This window comes from Odontesthes bonariensis, chromosome 3 (genome assembly GCF_027942865.1).
Source record: "Odontesthes bonariensis isolate fOdoBon6 chromosome 3, fOdoBon6.hap1, whole genome shotgun sequence".
In the NCBI taxonomy this organism is placed as follows: Eukaryota; Metazoa; Chordata; class Actinopteri; order Atheriniformes; family Atherinopsidae; genus Odontesthes; species Odontesthes bonariensis.
The window spans coordinates 18,367,990-18,394,418 of record NC_134508.1 but is presented as its reverse complement, the minus strand read 5'-3'; the positions used below and the strand labels follow the sequence as shown (position 1 = coordinate 18,394,418).

Genomic DNA, 26,429 nt, shown 5'->3' with positions numbered 1-26,429 from the left:
TGTCTCACAATCATGCTTACAGTTTCCATTGCAAAAGTTTGAATGAAATAAAAACTGTGTGATAAACTCTGTCCCTATACAGCCAGAATGTCGATGAGGGTCTTCGAGAAATTTCTCTTTGAAGCATGACAAGGCATTCAAACTTTACTCTGTTTTTCTTTCAGGGTTTGCGTGTTGAATCCTCTCAGCACAGAATCCAGATTTCTGGCCAGATATTTTTGTCCATGGTCCACTAATTCTTTGGCTGGTCTCAAGAATCCCTGTTTAGACCGAAAAACCTTTAACCTATGATGATATTCACTTTTTATAGTCAAAGCTCTACAAAGAGCTGTGACAAAGGCGCATACCCTCTATTCACACACGAACATTGCTTTACAGGAAAACAAGTCAGGTTACGTTAGTGACAGTATCGTCAGATCTTTTTTCTCATTTTAAAAAATAACGATATAAATGCTGAGTCATGTTGACGGCCAACACTAATACGATAGAATCGACTCTCTAGTGACATAGGATTTTACCAAAATTGCTAACTGTCCACTTTGATTTTTTTTTTTTAACCTGAAACTGTAATTTAAACTTAATAAAGTGTCACTTTCTCATCATATTGGAATTGGATGTTGTGTGGAAGTTATACTGTGACGTTATACATGAAATGGGCTTTGCTTACCCATATCGCTAAGAGTTGATGCTCTACACCAAGATGGTGGTGTACCTCAAACATCATGCTGTCCTCTGTAGTCTATGTTAAATGCATACTGTCATTAGATGTTGCCTTTAACATTGAATTTTACACAACCAACTTTCCAGCCCACATTTGACCAGATAATGTCAACTAATGGTAGTTCGCCGGTTCGTTTTTGTTGTTTTTAATTCTTGATTAATTATCCTATTGCTTCATGCTACTGTTACTTTTAACAAAGTGGAAGATTTCTTGTACCATGTTTTTACAAACAATGGCCCTTCATCTTGTTCAAATGGATAAATGGACTGTACTGTTTTTTATTCATGAATCACTTTTCTAGTTACGCACTCACAGTGCTTTACAATACAAGCCATCCTTAGCTCGAAAATCATTGATTCTTTACATGATTATGAACACACTGGGGGCAGCTGTAGGATTTCTGTATCTAGTCAGAAGACCCTTAAATATGTGGACTGTAGAGGCTGAGGATGGAACCACTGACCTTCCGATTAATAGACGAGCCACTCTATTGAGCCAGTTACCTACTGTGTCTCCTCCTACAGAGACACTTACTTACACACATACCACGAAAATAACTCGAGCACTTATGTGAACAATCACACTGACACAAATGTGGCTATAACCTGCAACAGAATAAGCTATTGTGATCAGTGCTACAGTCAATCTTATCACCACAATACAAAAGTTATTGATCTTCCTGATTTGTAATTAAAAAAAAAATGTAATCAAATTAGAATAAAGTCAAATAAGTAAAAACAGCTTGGATAAATCACTGAAACGATGTCATCAATCCTGCAATCTGCACTGACACAACAATTGTGAGCAAATCGTGCTCTGTTGCCAGAGTGACGCTCAATCAGAGGACCCAAACAATGTTTTGTGAAAAGGAGCACATGCTACAGCAAGTACTTGTACAATGTTCTTGCTGCAACAGAAAATTAAATGCATCGTCTTGTTTAATGCGCACACTAATAAACAAGCAGGCTGAGGTTTATAGTTCTTAAGATTCATTTCAACATTTTTCAGATATTAACTATCAAATATGTCAAAAGTTCATAGTTTAGTTTAAAAGGTCCTGTATTTGATAGGTTAGACGAACAGAGATGGGATTTACTCACTTAGAACGGAGGAGAGCGTCTGGTCAAAAGGTTGTATTGCAGTCGAACTGTACGGAGGACACAGTCAAACTGAAGTTGAGGGATTCAGGAGAGCAGAAAGGAGGAAGTGATGTGAGTGACTGCGAGGGGAAAAAAAGTTACATGTTGATGATATGGGAGGCTGAGGTAAGGAAATTGGGGATGCAGAGGGAGGGGGACTCGATAGAGGGGAAAAAACCAAGGATGGATCTCTTTCCCATATTGCATGTGGAGCAGAATCTATCATCTTGGGGAGCCAGATGTGCGTCATTCACATCAAACTTTCCAAATTAAAGGGCCACCTCACCCCTCCACTCTAATCCTGTCTCCATCTTTCTCTCTCCTACCATTAAGCCTCTTTTTGCTTTAACACACATGCAAGCAGACACTGCCACATATATACATGCATGCTGTGCTCAATAACTTCTTCCTCGGTTTCTCTTTTCCAAGGAAAGTTGCTGAGAGGGCTCATTTATGATGTTTTGCAAAAGCAGCATAGCCTTAGGATGCAAAACAGAGCTCAGTGCTGCCAGACGAGGCATTGTGGGTTATCTTATCTGATGTTAAGAGGGGTGGTGAATGTTATTTGCATGCTGCATTGATGTTCAAATAGCAGTTTGAATGCTTCCTCAGCAGGGAAAGACTGTGATTGTATGGTTGGCAAGCAAACAAGTGTTTTAGATGATATCAGCGTTGGCCTATTTAACTATCCAGGGTAAAACATGAGTCTATATACCATAAAAACTTCACTCAGCTTATACTTTACACAGATCTTTCTTCAACTCCTTACCACAGAGCGAAGTATGTGCATGTCCGTGTGTTCATTTTCTTTGACCTCGCATCTGTTGCACTTTACGGCAGTGATACGTTAAGTACCTCCTATTACAGTCATAAAAAAAGGTCTGTAAGTTGCATGATGCAGTTTAAAGCTGCAAAGGTAATTCCACTCTCTTAAGCCTGATACACCAGACACACACATGGCCCTGTTAACTGCCATAGGCCACGTCCGCCTGCAATGTGCTCACACAATGACAAGAGTGAAAGATGAGGATGGGAGACAAGTACTTGTGGACAAGAGGGGAACAGAAACAAGAAGAAAGATGAAAGGAAAGGTGGAAGAAAGACACTAATAAGGAGATGAACGTGTCTGAATTGTAAATGAGAAGAAGACACTTTGACAGCAGAGCAACCGGACAGACATATGATGGAACTTTCATCCATTCTGTGTCATTGCCCTGCTAGAAAGAGAGCGAGAGATACGCTTTTTTTCATTTTCGGACCAATTTCCCTGAGAAAGGTCGGCATGTGATAAGTGAAAAAGCAGAGAAACCCTTTTAGCCCAGAGTCTCTCAGAGTCTTTCTCTTTCACACTCACACAATCACAGCGATGAGACCAACTTTTTCTTTCTTTCAGGGACTACTCTTTAGCCGCACAGCCAGATGAGCCTTGATACCTGCGATTTCACACTTAATCCTAGTTGGAATTCAAATAGCAGGGAAATCATTGTCTTTCTCTCACTACAATTTTCACTCCGTCTCCGTCGCTCGGTCTCGTTTCCTCTCTTTTACTATGGTGCTGGGCACAGAAAAAGCCTGACCTCTGCGTTTTCTCCCGTCCTTAAGATTGGTTTTAAATACTCAGCAGATTAAAGCACAGGCATGAAAGCTCACATTAGCCATATATTTAAAAAATCCCCCTGTCCGATAATCCATGTATTTGTCAGAATCAAACACAGGGGAATAGAAAAGGGACCAATGACATGAGTAGCCTGAGCCAGATGTATTGTGAAGAGGAATTAGAAGGAGGGAGTGGAGAGACATTTAGGAGAATGTGGCCCAAGACAAAAAGTCCTTCAAGATGATTATTGAAATTCGCTCAAGGCTGGTTGACATGAACATTTGACAGGACAAAACACACTGTAGCAATTTGACGACCTTTGATGGCCTTCACGCTCTGGCTCTGTTTTTTTACAATGCATACTCACACGCGCACATTTATGCAGTCACCTGTAATGATGGAAAACTGCATTCAATGTGCATTTTTTGCATGCTACATGCAGGGATTCCCATTACCAGCCCGAGACTGGCTATTCTTACAGGAGTTTTCAAAGATGGATAAAGGGCATTATTATTTTTGATGCTGCCCTGGGAATTTTACCTTTCCAGTGCAGTGTTAAAAGCATTATTACTCCATAGTAAGCAAAATATGAATGGATAAGATTTAACATTTTGTTTATATTCAAAATCTGTCCTTTTGTTTAATAATCTCAGAATCTCTATAATTTATCACTATTTTTTAATTACAGTTTTACTCTACACTTTATGCTTCATTAAAACGCTTCCTTACAAATGGTTGTAAACCAATCTTAAAATGTTAATTTGGCTTTTGTTACGACATACATTACACTTACAAACAAGCAGAAAGAAGAGCTGAATAGATGAATACAAGTTCATTTGTGGCTTCTTAATTCTGGTTTATCTTCCAGCCAATTTTACAGGGACTAGCTTGCAAAAAAAAAAGTAAGAAAAATCTTTTTTTTCTTTTTATAAAAAAGTCATTTTCATAAACACTTGTATACTGGTGTTTATAGGAGAGGAGTTTGATAGAAGCAGACAAATAGTCTTGGATGCTGTTGTGTGTATGTCAAAAGAAATCATTGAGGCTTTCATCACAAAAACTCCTACACACAAACAGATAATGTACATGTCAATAACCAGCTGTACCAGATTTCACGGCAAGACTTATATAAAAACATGTTGCATTCATAGAGTGAAACCTTCAAGGTTGTGGAAACTACAGGACAATTAAATATTTATTTTTTTTACTTGATTCTGCTCAAATGAGCGAACTTGTGTACTGAAGGGAGCTTTTGATAACTGAAAAGAGAAAAAAAAAAAGCAAAGAAAAGACTTTGATGTCCTCCTGAATGGGTGTAAGGGGAGGTGGCTTGTTTGAAATAAATGAATGGAAATCTATATTTTCCCAATGTCAACAACACGCTTTTGTTCAATGTTTTTTTTTATGTACGTGTGTGTGTTTCGGTGTCAAAGGACAAGGAGTTCTACAGGCAGGAGCGACGTTTTTGTGCGGTGATGTGGATGCTTCAGTGTCCTGTGGTACTTATTATTCTTTAATGTTTTCAGCATTTATTTCATCAGATTTTGACATTTTCAAATTAGAGTTACCTTTGACTATGCGTCACTTTTCCTTTCTTAATGATAAACTTTACTTTTTCAATGCACAAACACTTTCAGGCTTTGGCCAGAAAAATCTAATTTTGATTGTCATTTTTCAGCTTTGCCTTCACACATTTTTGAAAATGTTTTTCAATATTTTTCTGTAAAACAACCACTTTTCCTGCAGCCGATCAATCTATCTGGTCTTATTCTATCTGGGTTGATATGTCAGCTTAACACTGACAGCCACACTAATGTGACAGGGCTCTCTTGGTTGCGTCTCTTTTTTGTTGCATTAAAAATCTCCAGTACAGCAGAGGCTCGCCGCATATAACATAATCAGAAACAAAAAAGCAGAAAGCCAATTCTTTCCTGTCCCTCCTCTGCATCTCTCCCTCTCATTTGGTAAACCAGTCGCTGACAGCACACAATGCAGAGGTAAAATCATAGAGGCTTTTCCACATCTTTCTCTATGTGAGTATGTGTGTGTGCGTGTGATGCTTTGAGACAAAGACCCCTGCTGTAGGGAGTCCTGTGGGAAAGGCGTGCGGCCGGAAGATGTGAGCGCGCTGGCGAGTGATAATGTCAGCTGGAGAGATACGGCGTGTCATTTTACACAACCACACATCAAAAAAGACAGTGGGGGGAGAGAGGGGAGAAGACAGCGTGTCATTTGTTTGCTTTGATACAAGATCGCACAAGTGAGGGAAGGGAAGGCTCTGCGAATGCACATGTGTGTTTGTGTGTGTCTGTATGTCCTGCACATGAAGGCACAGGATTTGGGGGATATTTCTTGAATGTCTTGTTTAAAACTATATTTAAATTTGCGCACATGAATGCTGGCACAGTTATGTCCAGTCTTATTAGGGAGCTCCTCAACCTGAATGTAGCGACATGGAGGCCTGTCTCACAAAGCTTGAATGTTTATTGCTTTTTTTTATTTTTTATTAAGTGTTACAGTTAGTTATGTATATGTGGAATCTGAAAAACGAAACACTCATTTTTTTTCTTTTTTTTCCCCAAAAACACTATTTGTCCTATGACGGCATCATGTTTTGTACCACTCAAACGTTTGTTGTGACTTCTCATGAAGCTCGCAGGATTTTGTGTCACAACTGAAATCAGTTTCACTGATGGACGAGGTGTAGTTGTTGATCCTGATGAGCTGTGGTCACCCACGGCTCGTAGACAGGTTTGATCCGCATCGCCAGAAGCTTTTCTTTTTCTTTTCTTTTTTAACCGTCGATGCGGAAATACAAAAAAAGGAATAAATGACACTCATTCCGTGGACTGTGCCTTCTGTTTACACCAAGATGAAGCAGACAGCTGGATTGTTCCTCTGTGATTATTTCAATTTGTGGTCCTTTTATAGTTTTGTACCTCAGAATGTTTAGGAGTAGGTAAATGGGTTGTAAAGTCGTTGGCAAACAAAATTAGGATTGTTTTCTGACATGCACAAGTTATGCAGGTCTCTGTGGGTATATCTTAAGGCAATACATTCAGTCTGAAATATGGTTGTTTTGATATCGTTGCCAGAAAAAAAAAATGGCTCAAGTTTTACTTTGAAGCTGTCACAGAGCGATTGTTAACTGCGCATATGACGTCTGAAACCGAAACACGTTAGAAAATCTAAGCTGTGATTTAGGAAGCAAAATCAGGTAGTGATGGAGTAAAGTATTCCGTTACAAGTAGAAGTACAGTGCAGAAACAGTGTTGATGGTATGTTACATGTAACATGGTATGTTACTCCATTATTTCTATTCATAGTTCAAGTGAGTGTATTTTTGCTCTTCTATTTATTTTCATAGCTGTTGAGGCGGAATAGCTTGCATATAAACTGAGGGGCAGGAGTAGAGAGTCCAGAATGCCCCACCTAAATTCCACAGAGTTCAAGTGTAAAAGTACCATGATGTAGGAACGCTCTTGGAAGGTAGAATTATCTACATTTTTATTAAGTATCAGTGATAAAGCTTGAGTAAACATGCTTATTTTCCAACACTACGTGCCATTTCAAAAAGCGGTTGAGTAGATTGAATAAGACTTTTAATTTTGGATAATGAATGCTTGGTCAATACATCCCACTTTCTTTCAAGCGTTTATCCCTGCTCTTTGTGTCACACAAACCCAGTGTTGCTTTGTCAGAATTAAAATATAAAGTGACAGTCACACCGACCCAACCATTTTGACTTTTGGCTGGTATTGTACTGTATGAAAAAGGCACTTGTGGGAATACCTGTAAAATCACCTGTTTCTACTGCACACCGACACAGAAGCGATAAAATAAGTACATATGGAGAGAACAAAAATAAAATGAAATATTGACATTACTTTTCTGCTAAAACATTAAAAAGATCCAGCTGCAAAGTTTTGTTGTGCTTTGGCTCTTTCAGTTGTGGAAGGTAGTCGAGGAGGCGTTAGGTATCTCAGAAGTGAACTCTAAAAACTCTGAAAAACTACTCTAAAATTGTGATGAATAATAAACTCTGGTGCTTAAAACTCAAAGTGGCAACACTGAAAATTGACTTTGCATAAGAAAGTTAAGAGAAATTACAGTGAAAATCCTGCTTTATCTTTGAGTCAACAGCCACTTGGACGGCTAATCCTTCATCCCTGAACGTGCTTCTTCTTTTTCTTAAGTAAAGATTCTGTATCGTTTTATGCTGATAATTTGGCTTCAAAGAGAAGGATGTTTTTTTGCTCTTTAAGGATAAAAAGTTTTCCTCGCTTATGACTTCTGCTCTTTTCTTTTTTTTTTGTTTGTTTTGGAGTTTTAGTTCGTCCGTTATTAGAGTCGCACACCAACCTGCTGAAGATGCGACTGCTGGGGTCACGAGTGCTTTAAAATTAAGTGAGTCCTTGATGCTTAGAGTGAGATCTTCTCTCTGACTGTAGCTGCATGCGGGGAAGAAGTGTGAGAGAGTCTCTGTTAAAACACCTTGTTAACACGTACACCACTGCTATGGCGGGTACTCCCTAATTATTACCTTTCAACAAAAAGCCAAAACGAGGATAGAGCACTGATAAACACCTCGGTGTGTGTTTGTGTGAGTGAGTGGTTGTTATGCAGAGCAGCCGTTACAGTAAACACATTTATGAAGCTGACAGAAAAGCGCTTGGTGATTGCCTGTGATCCTCACAGTAATCAGTGTATACATAGACTTACACAGATGTCTGCAACAGGGCTACGCGAACACAAACGTGCTTTGTGCACAGGTAATGTTCCACAGGAGATGCGGGGAGGCTCTGTGTGGATGCCCCGAGACAGTTTTAATTGTAATGCTCCAAGCCTTGAGATGCTGTAGCAGGGGCATTTTAGAGCCACTCTCCGCTGCGCCTTTGCATAACCACAGTGGTATGTTTGTGTGTGTGTGTGTATAGCTGCCTTCCCACTTTGTCTTTATTTGTAAACATGCACACTCGTGTGTGTGTGTGTGTGTGTGTGTGTACCAGAGTGGGTGATGTGCACATCTGAGGATATTTGTGAATGTTTGGATAATTTGTACTGTGCACTACATTCTCTGCAGTGAGTCTGTTTGTTTGTATATGTGTGTGTGTGCTTTGGGTTTGACTCTCAAGGCATTGTGGGGATTTTTTTCTGTGGGAGCTGTTTGTAAACATCAACAGCCATAAGTTTTATTTTATTGCAGCTTTATTTTACGACATTATTCCCAGATGGCTGCTAAAGGCTTGCAGTTTTTTCTTCTTTTTTTTGTTCAGTCGTCTGCCACACATCCTGCTCTCCTTCAGCTCACGCTCACCGCGACGCGTATGCTTTTCCTTACATATGCAAACAAACAACTGACTCAGGTCTGGATCAAGCGGTATCCACTAACAGTACACACACACACACACACACACACACACACACACACACACACACACACAGGCCAGGATCGCCACCTCTTTTTCTCAGTCCAAAATCCTGTGTTGAACGGATCAGAATGAGTTATTCAAGTCGGTGGCAGGAGGGTTTTTTTTTCTCGTTTATACCAGCTCGGTGACACTGTGGGTGAGCACTCCCATATTTCTCTTTAATTAAGCCAGGAAAAACCTTGTAGTACAGCCAGCCCAGCTCATGTAGCCACTTATGTTTTAATTTAATTACCTGTCCTCTTTGATAATTATTCCCCCTGATTAAGAGGGAGGGAAAGGTTCCTAAATGAGATGGGAGATAGGTTAGAGGGCCACACTGCGTTTTCCTCCTTTCACCATAAATGAACAAGAACAAGGGTGTTGGATATATATATATATATATATATGTATATGCCTTGGCCAGCTCTTTTTTATCCAGTTTTTGAAATTGGCCCGCTTTGGTCTAGACTGGCTCAGACAGTGCAGCAACCAAAAATCCCTCTGTAATCCTGTGATTTTAGGCAACCAGAAGCCAAAAAAAAAAGACAAACAACAGCAACAAGCCAATCATGACTCTTCCAGCAGGCGGAGGTGATTGATACTGTTAGTCAAAATGTCAACCGTTACACAACAACAAGCACAAGAGTGATTCAGCCTCTTTGCTGTGTTGTATTTCCCACACACTTTCAGGTGCAGGTTGTTTGTTGTCGCGCATATTTATTCACCAAATACAGTTATGAACTTTCTGTTAATCTCAACCGTCTGATGTTTTGCAGCTCAAACTTGAAAGTGCACCTCCCTGATAACAGCCAATTGGAAAAACACTGCTCATCACCATCCAGTTGCTCACATTAGGACCCATCGATTCTCCGCAGTGTTGCTGGAGACACACAACAAAGTCTTCCTGGTGACATATGTCAGACTCAGAGGGAAAGTAAAGGTATAAGAGCTGGTAGGCATACAAACATACACCCAAACATTTGCCCACACTCAGAAGCGCATATTTTAAGTGGTATTGATCGTACTAATGAATGTGTTGTGATTTACTGCAACCATGGCTCATTGTTGGGTGGTGGTGTGATGGACTGCCATCATTTTCTAAAAGGTAAAAGCTTAGATAGAGCAAAGGCAGGAGGGGCAGAATCCCATTTAATGGCCAACGCAAAAGTGATTCAAGGATCTTCTTTTGAGTTATGGCATTTTTTTTTTTTTTTTTGCAGCGACGGGTATGATGTAATTTCCAAATTTCATCAGTAATCTCAACACTGATTATGCTGTCAATTAGTAAATGAATGTGGTGGCAAGAAAAAAAAAAGGCGGTAATAACTTAGCAAAGGAGTTGTCAAGCTTCCAAAATACATAAAGGACCCAGTGAGGTGGGCAGATAGTAAAATTTATCTAATCACAATATAACTGTCTATTTGCAAGGCAGGCATATCACAAGAGTGAAGCCACTTTAACAGATTTCACACTTTTTTCTTCATTTGTAGGATGGAGCAATTTCTTACTTTGACATAAAAACATAAATCAGCGAAAAAGACAAAAAAATCTTTTAGTCTTAAAAATGAAAGTTATTGTCTGATAAAGTCTGTCAAGAGGGGGGATTATATTACTTTCTGTTAATCTGGGACTGTACTTTTTTATTCTTTGTGTCCTCACAAAATGCAAAAGCGTCAAAAAAAAAAAAAAAGCAGCGTATTTACCAGTATAGAGTTGTGGTTGTGTGATCATTCTTTGTTTCTGGCGGTTTCTGAGCTCAAACTTTGTGCAGACTAACATCTGTTCCTCTCTGCCTCCACAATAGCACAACTCAGCAAGGATGCAAAGCGAGGTCAAGAGATCAGTGCCTTCCCCTCATCCACACACACCCACACACACACACACACACACACACACACACACACAACCACACATACACTGGGAGAGCGACAGAGATACCTCTCACTGGCTGCTGTTTTATTGTGCGCCAGAACTTTGCTTGGATAGGCCAGCGATAAAAGCGCGCACCTGCTTTAGAGGCATTACGGTAGCGCAGCAAACTGTGCCCCCGCACCACACACACACACCACAGTCGTACACACACACACAGCTCTAGTGATTCAATCCTGATTTTCCAGCGAACGAGCAAGCAACAGACGGGATGCCAAAAAGTGAAGACCGGTGGAGAGGTTATACTCGCTGAATGAGCCTCCCGAAGAGATAGCCGGGGAAGCAGAAACAACTAAACAAGACGGCGACCGCGTTGTTTCTCCGCGGCAACTTGCGCACAGTGCCAGAGTTTTAGCGGCAGTATTGTTCTGACTTCACTCCAGAGGGGCCACTCCGAGGAGAGAGGACGCACACAAAAGGGAAAAGGAAAGGACTAACGAGCACGTTTTGTCGCTGAAAGTAATGGTCCTGCGGTCCTAGTTCCTAGATTTCTCTGTCTCTCCCTCTCTTTCCTCTCTGTTCTTTTTTCATTTTTTTTTCGTCCCGTCGGTTTGTGTCCCCTTTGTCGCCGTGAGAGAGTGGACGCGCCGGGGTCTGAGGAGCAGAAGCGGGCTGTCCACATGGTCCAACCACTGGCGTGAAAGTTGACTTCTTCAAAAACCAAGAGAACAGGTTGATGCATTATCTACACTTTCTTTTCCCCTCTCCTCTTTCTCACTTTTCTCCCACTCCGCGCTTCCATTGAACCTCTCTGACACACACATTTCACCAGAAGATTAAAACGACCGAACTTGAACTTTTTTTTTTTTTTTTTTTTTTTTTTCAAGAACGCACATTGTTTGTGAAACTCTTGCAAGTCAGTCCGATACTATCACAGGTTATCAGAGTAGGTATTACGCAGCGGCCACGCTCAAGTTTCCCCCCCGTTAAGACTTCCATCCGCGAGTGTTTCGTTTTAACTTTGGCTCGTTCTGAGGTGAAACTTTTCACGTTGATCAAATCCGCTTCGAGGCGTTTGTTTGAGAATATTTCAATTTCCTCAAAAAGAGAGAGCTGGTGTTTCGCCTCAGCCTCATCGCCACTTTTAAACAAAGCAAATTCCACTTTTTCCTGGAACTCACTGTCATTTGAACGGCATATTGTGTGTTTTTTTTTTAAAGGAAAAAACACTCAAACTTTATCAAAGCTTGTTTTTATAAACTGCAACGTTAAGTGTCATTTCCCGAAGGCTTTGCTTCTTAGAAAAACAAAAAGTTATATGCACACACCGCACACACACACACACACACACACACACACACACACACACACACATATGTATATATATATATATATATATATATATATATATATATATATATATATATATATATATAGATAGATATAGCCTATATATATACATATGTGTGTGTGCATATATAAAATTTCATCCAGGTTAAGAGCAACTAAGATGTTGGCAAACGATTTGAATTGAGGTAACTTTCACCTTCATGTTTATGTGTCAAAGGATATGATAATAGATGCCGACATACAGGTTATGTGGTAATCATTTTCCACAGCCATCCACACAAAGGCGTCTGAGAATTGTTTGAACGTTTTTGTCATCGCTTCATACCTGCCTGGCACAGCCGCTAAACGCTGTCTTTTATTTTTTGGGCATTTTGTATCTAATAATTAAACAATAACGTTAAAATCTCTAAAAAAAAAAAAAAAAAGGCATGACGCTCCTCGCTGGATATAAGAGAGCCCTTGTCTCAAGAAGGGAAGGGGGGAAAAAAAGGGCTTTCTTGAGTTGACATGGTCAATAGGTCTGGAGGACAATACTTTCTTTTCAAACGATTTTGACTTTTGAAACTGGAACCGCTCTGTGAGAGCTCACTCTGGTTTGATGTTTCTCTGGTATTTCGCATGGACTTTACCGGAGTAAATAAAGGCAGTCATTTTTTTTTTTTTTTTGGCTGATTGTTTTAAACGCTGAACGGGCAGGAAAGTTTTAAAACTTGAGTTTTGAGGCGGATTTTAAACGGATCAAATCCACAGAGTTGTGGACGGTGTTGATGGGGGCATTGCAAACGCCGATGCGTCTTAGTCCTTTTTTAATAATCCGTAAATGAGAGAGAGATAAAAAAAAAATGATAATGGTAGTAAACACGCCAGGCTTTCTTGGGGATGAAAAGCCCAATCCATTGTGATATATTTTGGAGTTGTGTTAGATCATATTTTAAATGTAGAAACTGAAGGGGGGTCGGATTCGTGCAGAACTTCTGACTGCCTCCGTGTTTTTTCCCTTCTTTTTGCACTCATAAACCGAGTGAATGCAGGCCTGCACCTCAGAGCAAAATATTTCTACACCGGTACTCCTGACGGGATAGGACATATTTTCAAAAACTAAATGCTGATGAGATGAACAGGTAAATTCCTTTTTTTGTTTGTTTGTTTTATATAAATGAAGGCCGCACGTACTGTCACACACAGAGCTACTTTTTTTTTTTTTTACGAGGGAAAAAGAAAAAAGAAATAAGTGTCGGTTTTGTGTGAGTGTTTTATTTTCTCCTTCCCCTAAAATAAAACTTCCGCCATCAAATATCAGATACCAGTCCAAAGATTCCCGCAGGTCAGAGGGACTTATTCCCCCTTCATGATTGAAAGCTGCAGGCCCAAAAGGAGGGAGAAATGAAATGACAATTAATTGCTGTTAGTTGTCTGTCATTCAGAGAACAGCATCCAGGCCGTGTGGGTGCACACCCTGACACGGGCATTATTGCTCCCGTGATTGATGGGCGCGGGGGCATTTGGCATAATTAATTTTATTTACTGTGTCCTCTCTCTGCTGTTGTGTCGTCGCCCCCCCACCACCACACACACACACACACACCCCACCACCACCGCCCCACTACCCCACCTCCCTCCTCCCTCCCTGTCCTCTGTGGCGGCATTTCCGCGACGTGATGACACACTTTTAATTGCACTTTAATAGAAGATCCAGCAGGAATGAAAAAGCTCTTAATCACGTTTTATGACCTTGTCAGAGTTCTGGTGTCAAACAGGAAGGCAGGTATTTTGTGGTGGCGCGTGGCCCCCGCAGGTAAGCTGAATGCCAAAAAAACTAAAAAGAAAAAGAGGAAGAAGAAAAAAAAAAGACCCAATTAAGAAAGTTTATTTCGCTCCATTGCATTTCACAGCGAGTCGTGAGCTTCATAAAAAAAAAACCGTACATCGCAGTTTTAAGCGTACAGATGATTTCAGACCTCGATGGTTTGTTTTATTCAGATCATTTCTTTTTTAAAAGTTTGTTCATTTGTTGATTTTGCCTGAGACTGAGAAGCAGAATGTAATTTATTAACCTATCAGACCACTTTTTCAACTGTTCATTGTGAAAACAATTAGAGTTTATGCTGGCTGTAACACTCAGATAAATATCTTTTATACACTCCACTATCATGCTAAATGAAATGAATTGTTTCCTCAGATCTATCAATTGCAAATCTGTCAAGCAGTTGCTCGTAAACCTGATTCAAATTTTCAGAATGCTGATTTCCATTGCTGCTTGTTCTCTCATCTGCTTCAATTCTCTTTAAAGGCACAGCAGATGAGTTTGAAAATTATTTTTATGTGGACACACAGGCTCTGAAAGCCTTCTATACAATTTGTAGATTCATATTTACAGTTGCCTGACTGATAATCACTTCCACACCTCGAACAGAAGCTCCCACTAATGCCGTGAGATCCTGCTGAAGAACAGAGATTATTACCTTTTTTCAAACTCAGCAGCATCTATCAACAGTAAAAAAAAAAAAAAAATATCACCGTGAAGTTGTCATTGTGTTGTGCTTTGCTCACTGACGGGCTATCGTGTCGGCGACACTGCTTTTTCTGAAAGTATAAAAAGAGACAATGAAACAAAAAGAGTATTTGAGAGGCAGCAGTTATTTGGGGGAGAAAAGGAGAGTATGTGTGCAGGAAGCCAGAGGTGTCAGAGAAAGACTGACTCTCTCTGCTTTCTGTCGGCTATTGTGTGCCTGAGTCTGTGTTTGCCTCAGCATTGCCACCTTTTTTCTTCTGACTTGCTGCAACACTTTTCCGTCTTGGCTTTTTTTTTCTCCCCCCTCTCCTCTCAAACAGCTGTGTCTTTTTCATGTCCTGTTTTGTTTCATTGTTTGTAGGAGTCACTCATGTTCTGCAGATTTTTATCACTTTCATCCTCTTTTCCCCACCAGACAATTGTTTCTGTTATGCTTCCTGGCACATTACTTAAATGATGATTTTTTTTGACTTGGTCCTGTGTGCTGATGTGTGTGTGTGTGTGTGTGTGTGTGTGTGTGCGTGGCGCGGTGTGACTGGGGCCATGGATGAGTCTGTCTCGAGACGGGCAATAATGGCTGTGAATCTCGTGCGCTTTAAAACCCCTTCAGCGGGATTAAAAGCCACCAGCATGATTGTATTAGTCCATAAACTCACTCAGAGGGTCCTTACCTCCAGCATGAGCGCACGTGAATGTACGTGTGGAAGAGTGTATATATCTGAGTGCAGGAGAGCGTGTGTGTACGAAAGTGCTTTTTTCTCAATCCACCTGTCCTGCTTGAGTGAAAATGGACTCATTTGGAAGTTTTAAAATGTCCTGTGCGTCGGTAGCATTGATGGCTCCCCTGTCCGTCCCTACATCTCTGTCGCTCTCTTCATTAAAAACCTAATGCTATCCCAAACCCACAAGTCTGAGTGGGCTTTTGGCCCACCAAAGTGATGTTGAAGAGCACCCGTATACAACACTGCTATACATGTAGGGTCTGACCCCTTGATGGATACTCACAGATTTACTTCGATTGCATCACTTTATGCATTACATGCTTAAAAGCTTGAAATGGTTAAATTTTCAATAATCCTTTCGAAGGGCTTTGAGAAAGGCAATAAATTTTCCTGCGCAGGTATTTCAAGTGTTGGTCTTGAAGCTGACATAATTGTAGGGCTGCAAACATTTGAGCTGAACGTGCGTAGGTCTTTTACTCTTTTGGAGAAAAAAAAAACAACAGACATTAACACACATAGAGACTTTTTCAATTTGTGTGTTAATCAAAGAAACTTTGATAGATCATTGATTTTTATGGAGCAGATTCGTTCTTTTAAATTTTTTTTTCCTGTGGTGTTAGATGATATTAAAATGCATTAAATAGTAATTAGGGCTTGTAACTGCGTTAAGAAAATGTTAATGAAATCTAATTGAAAAATTAATGAGTGTTATTGTATATGGACAGCCAACAAGAGAAGAACGCTCTGGTTGTGTACTGCGGTGATTGACTACACAGTGAAACTGCCGCCACATTGCTTTAGACTGAGGCCTGATTATACATGTGGTTCTAATTGAACCTGTTATTTAGAAGAAGCTGAGGGCTGAACACTTGTGTGAACGCGTGTGTGTCTGTCTGCATGCACTCATAATAAATCCCACACATTTTTCGAAGATTAGACGTGTTTTCTTTTCTTTTCTTTTCTCCTTTTTTTTGCGACGGGTCACAGGACGATGTCATACAGTAATATTGCCGGACAGCGGGGGAGGAGAAAAGCGGGAAGATGCTTTTAGCGATCTTTGGGAAGTTGACCACCTGTGAGAAGGAGAAGATGTTGTCTTTTCTTGCCTTTTCTTTAGCCATCTTGTGGCTTTTGAGAGAGCTGTCATTGCTCTTGTGGTGACAGCAACCTCAGCTTAATTCTCTAAAATTTACACACTCTTCCCCCTCTCTGATTGATAGGGTAATCATTTCATCTGACACAGTGGTTTAGCCTGTGGTCATTAACAATGTCTCTATATTTGAGATGAGACTTTTTTTCTTTTTTTTTTTTTAATTGTGTATAGGATGGGTGGGACGCAGGCTGGCTCAGAGATATTTCACCAGCTTTGTCAGAGGATTGGCCCATTAACAGCTGATAGATGTGGGAAGAAGTGACCCAACAGCTCAGAGCGGAAGAGATGGTTTCCTATGGGCGAAGGAGGGGTAGCAGCAGGGACAGATAGAAAGTATGAGGAAAAGGCTGCACGATGCGAGGGAAACGACTGAGTGTGGGTTACAGGCATGGGTTATTATAACTGAGGAAGCATTAGATCAGCCGCTCCAGAGTGCGCTTGGCACCTGAGGCTGCAGCAGAGAGTCTGAGCTGAAGAAAAGGGACTGTGGCTGTGGAGGACTGAGAACAGACCATGAAGTGAGGTAGTCAGAGCTCGGTTTGGTCTCAGAGACAGAGAGAAATAGAAGTGGCAGAGGATCTGGAGGTCAGCCACAGCTCAGGTATAGCGCTCAAGATTGTCAAAGCAGAAGAACACACGAGCATGGCTGTGCGTAGAAACTGAGAGGACGCCTGTTGTGTCGAAGCAGAGCATCTTCATGAAAAAGCTCTCACTGGTCGTTGTGTCCCCTGCTAACTCTGCATTTCTTCTGACAGCTGTATTTGTGTTATGGATTTTCCTTCACTCTATCCCGTCTCCCTTTCCTTTTCCCCTGCCTCCTTCTCTCAGTAGTAGGCTCCCCTCCTCTCTGTCGCCTCCACCCAGTGACCTTTTGTAAGCACTTCATCAGAGAGCCGTTGGTGTTTTCTAAAGCCCTGCGACAAACTGACAGGGCAGCCGTCAATCGAGCGGGTAACCGAGGGAGCGGAGCAGTGGAAAGCTTCCCTCTGAACAACAATGTGACTAAACTTTCTGCAGCACTGCTTTAATGTGTATTGAAAGGATGGCGGAGAAGGGCTGGTGACAGCTGCGAGGCGCAAGGCTCCGAATGTCATAGATACACACACAGTCTCTCATATTTTGCACATTTCATAAACCATCTGACTGCAGAGAAGAATTACACAGCTCTTGAGTGCTCGTTTGTCCGTAGTGCTGTGGCGGTAAAAATCTTCTGAGCGGAAGAGTGAGTGCTTTGATGAAATGCTGAGATTCACACAAGAGGAGGAGCGCATAGGAATTCGCATGGAGGTCCATGAACTGGTCCACAACCTTCAAATATAAACTTATGAGTTAAGTGCTCGCCAGGTTGCACTTTTCATTCCTCCACTTGACAATAGAGTTATCAATTAGAGTTCATCTGATATATTTTTGCATTTTCTGGTTTTTGATTTACATCAGAATATTTGAACTCATTCAACCTTCGAGGACTGTAGATTAACATATGATGATAGGAAATTAGCCATGCTGTATTTCCCCTCAGCCCTGTTCCTTACAATCCTGTACCAGGGAGGTAATAACCATTTAAATGCATCTCATTACGGTCTCTAATCCGTAAAGTATCGAGATGTTGGCTAACACAGGCGAAAGCGAGGCTGGAGCACTGGCGTGCTCTGCTCTTTTATGGTATTAGTATTTGTGGTATTAGTTCCAGGGGACATGGGATGCCTACTTAAGCTATTAGCATGTGAGGCGCTGCGGGATGATCCATCCCCTGACAGGACGAGCTGTTAGCCAGTGTTAAACCAAATCACAATAGACTGCCTGGGTTGACGGATTGACAGAGCACCAGCACTCCACTTGCTGGGGCTGCCCTTTCCTTCCTCCCCAACTCCATAACATCATAAAGATTTATTCACGTTAGGAGGGAACAGAGCTGGGGAATTTGCTTTGTCAAAAGTTCTGGAGGAAATACTCAGAGATATTCTTTTTGAGTAGATGTGATGAATAGGATCTGGCCAACAGCAACAGACTAAATGCTCAATGTCCCAGCTTCCTCTATCAGTTTTCTTCGCTTTGCCTTGAAGGAGAAAAGGAGCGCGCTGGCTTTATCCAGTTGGGTTCAGACTCTATGGCTTTTATACTCGGCTTTCGGAGAGGGGACATGATGGGAGGATAGACACCGCCTCTGATGCTGCTATTACTATTGAGATAATGCTCAAAGATGCAAAGGATGTGAAATATGGTCTAGATATGCTCACTTATATTGTGAGTGTTTGTGCGCACCCAAGTGCAATTAACTGTCAATCAGGTGGTGACCCTCCACCTCTCTCCTCCGAGGACAGAATTCCTCAAGTTTTAGGTTATGTTGTTCAGAAGGGTTGGAGGGAAAGAAAAGCAAACAGGTCATCCCTGCCCCAGCTTTCACACATTGCACTGATGAGCAGAAAACTGGCTGTCTTTTTGGATATAGGCTGATTAATCTACTTTGGAAATTTTGGAAATTAAAAATGAAAGTTTTGCGGACAGGCCGAGGGAGCTTTCTGGCTTAGCAGCTCGAGCTGGTTTCGTCAGCAGCCGTTTTTTCCGTGCTTGGCTGCTCGCTGAGCATAGAAACTCTGTTAGTGCGTATGCGCATACACATGCACGCCTGTGTGTGGTGGGCATTGTTGACCGAGAGACATCTGCCACTAGATTATTCCCAGCTGTTATCTGAATAATTGTGTAATCCCCCCCTCCTCCTCTCTCACACATACACACTCCCTCCCAATTTTAGCCCCTCCTTCCTTCCCCCTCTTTTCCCTCTCATCCTTTGCTCCCTTCTTGCCCGCACATCGCTTCTTCCTTCATCAGACGAGACGGAGAGTGATGAGTTTCTTCTCTGGATGGCACGCCAGGCTTTTCCGAGAGTGTTTATGAGTGTGTGAGTTTGCGTGTGTGTGAGTGTGTATCTCTGCGGTCACCGGTCGTTGTCTGACATTTGTAGAAGGATTTGAGCACCCCCTAACACACTCCCCTCCTCGCTTCTTCCCCCCGTGGCTCTCGGGGAAATAAAAGTAGCCTAATCCTTCCAGATCAAGACTGCTGTCCACCACAGCTTTACCAGCCTGTGAATTAGAGCCAGCCCTCATGTTCCTGAGGAGAAAGAAGGGAGAGCACGTAGGTGGGTGTGTTTGCATTGTGGGCCGTTGGCCTGTGAAGCAGCGGTAAATGTTTGCCGGTAGAGTCTTGGGCAGGCGGCGAGAGGAAAATAAAGCAGAGAGCAATGAGAAACAGGTGTTTGAACTGTTGTTTGTTGGAAAAAAATAGTTTTTTGAATTTTTAAAAAAAGAGTTTCATTTTGATCTTGAATCAATCAATGAGTTAGGTCAAGCTCTATTTATAGAGTACTTAAAGTAAAGTATTAAAGTATTTTTGTCCTCAAAGAATGGATACAAATAAAATTTTCCTGGGTTAAAAGTTAAATAAACCATAATTTAAACAAAGTAGCGTCACGGTCTATATATAATATCTATAAAGGCACAACTCATTGTTTAAATGCAGATTTTTCACCTTTTGCAGACGGTTTTGGTGGACTTTCAATCAGACATATTAAAAGAGCACATTTGATTGCACCTTTTAACTTGGATTGTAATAAACAGTCTGCCGCTTTTGCTCTGCTTTTGTAAATTTTAACGTCACTCTGTGAAACGTGAGGATAAATGCTTGTTTCACTCGTGTGGCTGGCAGCACACATAGACACAGCGTGCGCGCCTGCATTTGCCAGAGCAGCCTTCATTTCTGATCCGTGGTTGGCCAGAAAGCGTTCTTTTCCTTATTGGAGTTCCGACAGTCACTCAGTGTGAAGGACTCAACACTTGCTGTCTCTCCTTTCTCCTTTTTTCCTCTTATTGTGTTATTATTGTGTCTTATTGTGCACTTGCTCCTGTCCGTCTACTGCCCCCCTCCCTCCTCCGCTGCTCGTCATGCCTCCTGTATAATTATCACAGCTCTGTGTTCCCTCTGCACTTTTCATTGCATCCGAGATGTCATCACAGTTTACCTCCAACATTTTGTTCCTCTGCTCAGGCCATATTTCAATTGGAATCATTTATTTTGAATTAGTGAATAGACAAGTGCAAGAGTAAGTGTGTGTCTTGGTAATCAAAAAGGCATTTTTTTTTAAATCATTGTTGAAAAATTCAAAAGGAAACATTCCAACTATTCTTAAAAAATGTTAATTCTGTTAGTTCTGTAAGCTATTTTGCTAGTTTTGAATGAAGGAAAATTGTATTTATGTGAGGCAGGTAGCGCTTAAGATTTTGATTTGTAAACTTATTTAACTATGTTTTTATTCAGTTATATATGGTCACTCATATATGGTGAAGTAGAAATTAAATAGCTGTGATTTGTTGGCACACCTGCTTGTTCCTGTATGAATACATTCTTTTGCACAAATGTTAAATACGATTCTCTGCAAAAAGAAACCACAAAGGGAAAAAATATGTATTTTGCAGATGATGGCTGTGAGGCACCGCAATATCTCAAGTAAATAGAGAAAAAGATTGTAAATTTATTTCGAAAGTAAGGCCAATAATTACCAGCTTGTTAGGTTGCCACGGGGTTGTTAGATTATCTGATGCCAGAATGCCCATTTGCCCACTGAAGGTCAGCGCTGCCGTATGCAACCTGTTGCCCTAATCGGCAACTTCTGCTGCAGCAGGTTTCTATTGTCTAAAGGTCAGTCAGGAACCGTGCATTAGCCTCGGAAAGTAGTTAGCATAAACGAGGGAGGGGACTGGGGGAGGAACCAAGGACTAAAGTACAAAAACGAGGACAGGAGGGAGGAGGGTGAGTGGCAATGACATGCTTTGTGATGTCAGGCAGGCGTGCGGCTTCTGGGGGCTTTGTGCAAAGTTTGCCTGCTGAAACTTCGCTGAAGACTGGGTTTGGTTTTGAGCAGCTCCCCTGGGGGTTTGCTCAGGGAGTGGGTGGAGGGGGAAGAGGAGGTGGGAAGGGAAGTGAGATTGCAAAGAAGTGGAGGAGAGGGGAGTGGAGCACAGAAAGCAGGCATGCCATCACATTTGTCCGTTGTAATGGGGCACAGGCCCTTCATCGCTGATCTAAAAAACACAACTCCTGGCTCTAGTCCACTCCTTATCCCTCCTCCTTTCCTCTGTGTCATTTTTTTTTCTTCTCCCCTCGCTTTCACTCTGTTCTCCTTCTTGTCGCTCTGCCTCTTTGTCTGTCTTGACTTTAGCTTTCCACGGATCTGCGCTGTGGCTTGAGCGCTGCCTATTAAAATGTAGTCTCACATTAGTAGAAAACAGGCTGGGCCTATTTGCTGGTAATGAGGAGAGGGGGGCCATGCTGTATAGTAACTTGTTTGACCTCCGATGGTGGGGTCAAGTTCATCCTCAGGGGTTGTAATTCTCTCTTCTGAGCCGACATGACTGCGCCCTGAAGGGAGGATGTAGTGAGGCGGGGGGGTCGGACTGAGACGGCCCTCTTCATCCCAAATTTGAAATTTTCATCCCCTTCTCTGCTCTCTCCTTCCTCTCCCTTGTCCCCTCTCTTCCCACAGGGTTAATTGAAGGGGAAATTGATAGTTCTGTGCGGTAATTGTGGCTTTGAGAATTCTCTGTCTCCCACAGAGAGAGATGAGGGCAGCTGTAGCAATGACAGAATAGTGTATTATAAGAGAAAAATGAAGAGAAAAATATGGCAAGAGAAGCAGATGAAAGAAAAAATAGAAAAGCCCCCACACCTCTACCCTAGCACCCCCTGGGTGGGGGTTTGATTGGTTGATGAGGGAGCGGGGTTGATTGGCTGATTGGCTGATGAACTGAGAATTCTGTGCAACTTTACTAGCCAGGCTCTAATAATCATTCAATTCATTATCCAATCAGAGAGACTCACCACACAACTCTGTATCCTCACTGATTCTCCTTTTGACCCCCCTGCTTCTCCAGTCCTCCCATACCTCCCTGAGGAGTCCTGGATGGACAGATGAATGGTGCGCGCTGTATCTGTTCGGTTCTGCTCCGCTGCTTGCTGAAGTAGAGAGAGACAAAGTTATATTCCACTGATGCCAGTGCTGAGTGGACTCCATTCCTTTCTATTTCTCTCCCTCAAGAGGGAGTTTTCTTTCCCAAGGGCAGAGTTTCGTAATTAGTCTTCTTCCAGAAATAGAAACTAGTTTTCTGATGTGAGGTCAACCTCTGATGTGTAATGTTTAAGGCTGCAAATTTGAATTGATACGGAATGAAGTGAAATCTGTTGTTCCTATCAGGAAGATAAATTTTTAACACCTTTTTTCTTATAGAGTTTTCATGTTAAAATAAAAAACTAACAGCTTCAAAATTGAATCACACATGGTTAGACAGGCGTTTGTTCCTGTAGTAACAGCAGGTCTTGTTTTAGCTCCTGGCTTTAGTTGTTTAGTCTCAGCTCAGGCCACCCCAAGGCTATCACCCAGGCAACGTTGTGTGTATATGTGTGTGTGTGTGTGTGTTGTCTTTAAATGATTCAATTTTCAACTTTGTGTACACAAATTTTTCTGTTAATTTCTCTCTTTGACTTTAACTTCGCCATTGATTCAGTTTTTCTCTCTCCTGTTTTCCCACCGAGCGTACCTAACCCCCCTCCAGCACCCAGCACCCACAGCACACCCACTCCTCCCCTCTGCCTCTCCCCGAAGCTCTCCTTTTCTCTTCAGCTCTTCCCCTCCCCTCTCCTTTCGCTTTCTCTGTCCGTTAATGAGAATGTGTTAACGAGAAAGAAAGATCTATTGGGTATAGCACAATTTATCAGAAAGGCAGAGGTTTGGAAGAAAAAAAAAAAAGAAAAAAAGACGGCGGGCCCTTCAAAGAAGTCCTATTCTTGTGGTTGTGAATGTTTGATGAGACAGTGAAAAGTTCCCCCTCTAACGTCATGGTGTCTGAACAGAGGAGAACAGAACCGTTCTAATCATGCCGCACAGAAAAAATGACTTCCAACCCGATTTAATTAACTGATAAGAAACGGCTTCAAATTAATTTTTCAAGGATGTTAGATTTTGATTAAGAAACTCCTAAAAGAAATAGACGAATAATCAATTTTTTAATCAACTTACCCAAATGGTAACTGGTTAATATGATAATTCCAGCAATTAGGGCAAATATTGTCAAGCAGCAGTTTCTATGCATCCTGTTAAAGGAATTATAATATCTTTACATCTAATTCTCGTGGTGATTTAATTTTTTTGTATGGCTACCTCTCAATTTTAGCACTCGTTTTTTTTCATCTACTATTATAGGGATAATGAAATGAGAGTTGGAAAGTGTGATAATATGAAACTTTTATAAGGACCCACCTGAATAGGCCTTTTTTTCCGTGAACTCTGGGTAGATATTTAGGGAAGGGAGAGTTGTTCAGAATGACATTATTTCTGTCAGTTTTACATGCAAAGCTGAGATGAAATCTTTAGATATGTGGTTCTTTTATTTTGTCAGCATGTAGCTAATATTTCCTAGATTCTCAGTGTGTATCCTCTTATTCATAAGCAGGTAGGGCAGGCCATGAATATGCTCACCGTTTGTAATCCAAAAAGTTTTAAATCATCGATTCAAGTCTGAGAGAGAAAAACTGATTCTTCTTTGAATGAAGGAAAGATTGCACTGTTCACCTGCAAGTGGCTTTAAAATGTATGTTATTGTCCGTGTGTGTGTGTGTGTGTGTGTGTGTGTGTGTGTTTTCCCTAATTGGACAGGTATTGTAGCTGAGGTGAAGAGGGGTCAGTTGAGGAGAAGTAGGGCTGGTACAGAAACAGAGCAGGCAGGAGGTCTGGGGCTTTAGGAGAACATCAGAGACATGGTTCTTTGCTTCAAAGAAGGCTTACAGCCTGGACAAACTAACTGTGCTCACATGTTACCACAACACACACACACTCCACATCCAGTGGCTCTTTTGCTTGTCATGAGATGAATATCCATCCCTTCTCACCCTCCTCTCTCGGTCTCTGCTGTATCCCTTGCTCCCTGCGTGCTGAACATCAGTGGAGTCGTGCGTTCAGAGAGAAATATTGACAAAGCATTTGGAGAGATGGAATGGTTCCTTTTAATTATATGCTGCTCTTATGATGCGTGGTTTTTCTGTCTGGCTGCTTGCGCGCACGCATGCACACACTCACAAACACGCACACAGGCATGAGCAAGCTGATCAACTGAATAGGTATTCCTGGCACAAGCCCCTGTATTGAGCGCACATATTCAATTAGCAAAACTCATTAGCAAAACTTGGCATTTGTTGTTGTTTTTTTCCCCCTCCTTGCTCCGAATTAATGGTTTTGATATGCTAATTAGCGGGTAATTTAATTTCAAAAGGCCTCAATTAACAGCAGCGTTGTGGACAGGAGGAAGTTAAGCAGCATAATCTAATTTGCATTAGTAACGAGCAGGGAGTAATTAGTCTCTAATTAGCCACTTCAGACAGCACTTGTGTTTACTTTCCTAATGAAGTGGAGGGGCTCGCTTTTTCATACAGGGAAGCCTGCGTGGGTACATGCAACTGTGTTTATGAGAGGGCATGTGTGTGTTTGTGTGTTTGTGTGTGTGTGTGTGTGTGTGTGTGTGTGTGTGTGTGTGTGTTTTCTGCATCACTGGTAAGGGGTGTGGGGGTGGGAGTGGCTGGCACCAGCTCCAAAGTGGCATATGGCTTACAGTTTGGCTCCAGTTACACACATTCACACCAACACAAACACACGCACACTAACACTTCCAGACTCATGAACACACATAGAGGTCAGCCCCTGCTGTCTCATGTGATTGGAGACATACACACAGTAGTTTACAATCCATTGAAACATGTCTGTGAGCTCGCTTACACACGCCACAAGGGATTGATTGTGTGTGTTTGAGGGGTTTTATCTCGATAGTGTTTCCTCGGGTGTCATTTTTTTGTGGCGCAATAGCTTGCAATGTTTCATTTTATTCCTCTTTTATTTTTCCAGGCATTTGGTGTCAGTATATATGTTTTTTACATTGTGGAGAGCATAAACTATTGCGATGACGTTACAGTTCATGGTTGCTGGCCGGTTTAACGAATGGTTTATTTCAGGGATATGGCTGTCTGTGATGACAACGTAGCAAAACAAATTTTAAAAAAGGATTGGCAGGATAACTCGATACATGGATAAACAGCACCTCACACCACTGTTTTATTTTCTATTTTTCCCCTCATTGCAATCTTTTGAATAAGCATATCCTGGGCAGCATTCAAGGAAAAAAGCGGACAAACAAGTGCTACCTTTTCTGGAATGGGTGTCCTAAGAGTTTAAACTTTTCCATTCATGGCTGTTTCAAAAACAAGTTGAAAACAACAGGCTTCCTTCTGGCCTTCTTTTTTTTTTTTTTTTTTTTCTTGGGTAGAGAGACAGGGTGGAAGAGTTTAAAGGGGAGCAGCATAGTGGGCTTTAAGAGGAGGGGGGGGGACCAGCAGCTGCCCTATTAGCCCAAATCTGTTGTTCAGAGGAGGTGGGAGGAGGGTGGAGCAAAACTGAATTTCCACAAAGAAGTGCACACACTTTTTTTTTTAACTTTGTGTGCGCAGAAGGCTATGTTCTCAGATTATGCTGCAAATTAAAGTATGTTTAACCCCAAACACCTCTTTCGGTAAGGATCTAATCTTATTTCTACCCATAATCCAGTGCTTATAGGACAGAGGAGACCATGGGGACCCCATTAACTGACAGCTGCTCTGATGGAAGGTGTTTTTCCTTTGCCCCAGTCTTCCCTGAGTTTTTAATAAGAGAGGTCACCAAGCTGGATGACTTCCTGCCTAAAAGAGTGGGGTCAAAGCACAAGCTGGCAGAGGTAGTCAACACTCAGTGGACATGACTAGGAGTGCACACACAATGAACGGACATCAACCCATTGTGGAGAACTTGTATGATTTACATGCGCAGAGAGCAGAAGCTGGAAAGTATTCAATAAATATAATGAATGAAGGCACTGCGGTGATT

The 26,429-nt window shown here is 41.6% G+C and overlaps 1 protein-coding gene across 2 annotated transcripts in view; it reads left to right on the top strand.

The window, feature by feature from the left end:
* Positions 1 to 10,908: 10,908 nt before the first annotated feature.
* The window catches only part of foxp4 (forkhead box P4), an 89,132-nt gene continuing 73,611 nt past the window's right edge, over positions 10,909 to 26,429 (top strand). For both annotated transcript variants that reach the window (XM_075460686.1, XM_075460685.1), the window contains exon 1: positions 10,909 to 11,469. The gene's annotated coding sequence lies outside the window, so the exon portion shown is untranslated. The remainder of the gene's footprint in view (positions 11,470 to 26,429) is intronic.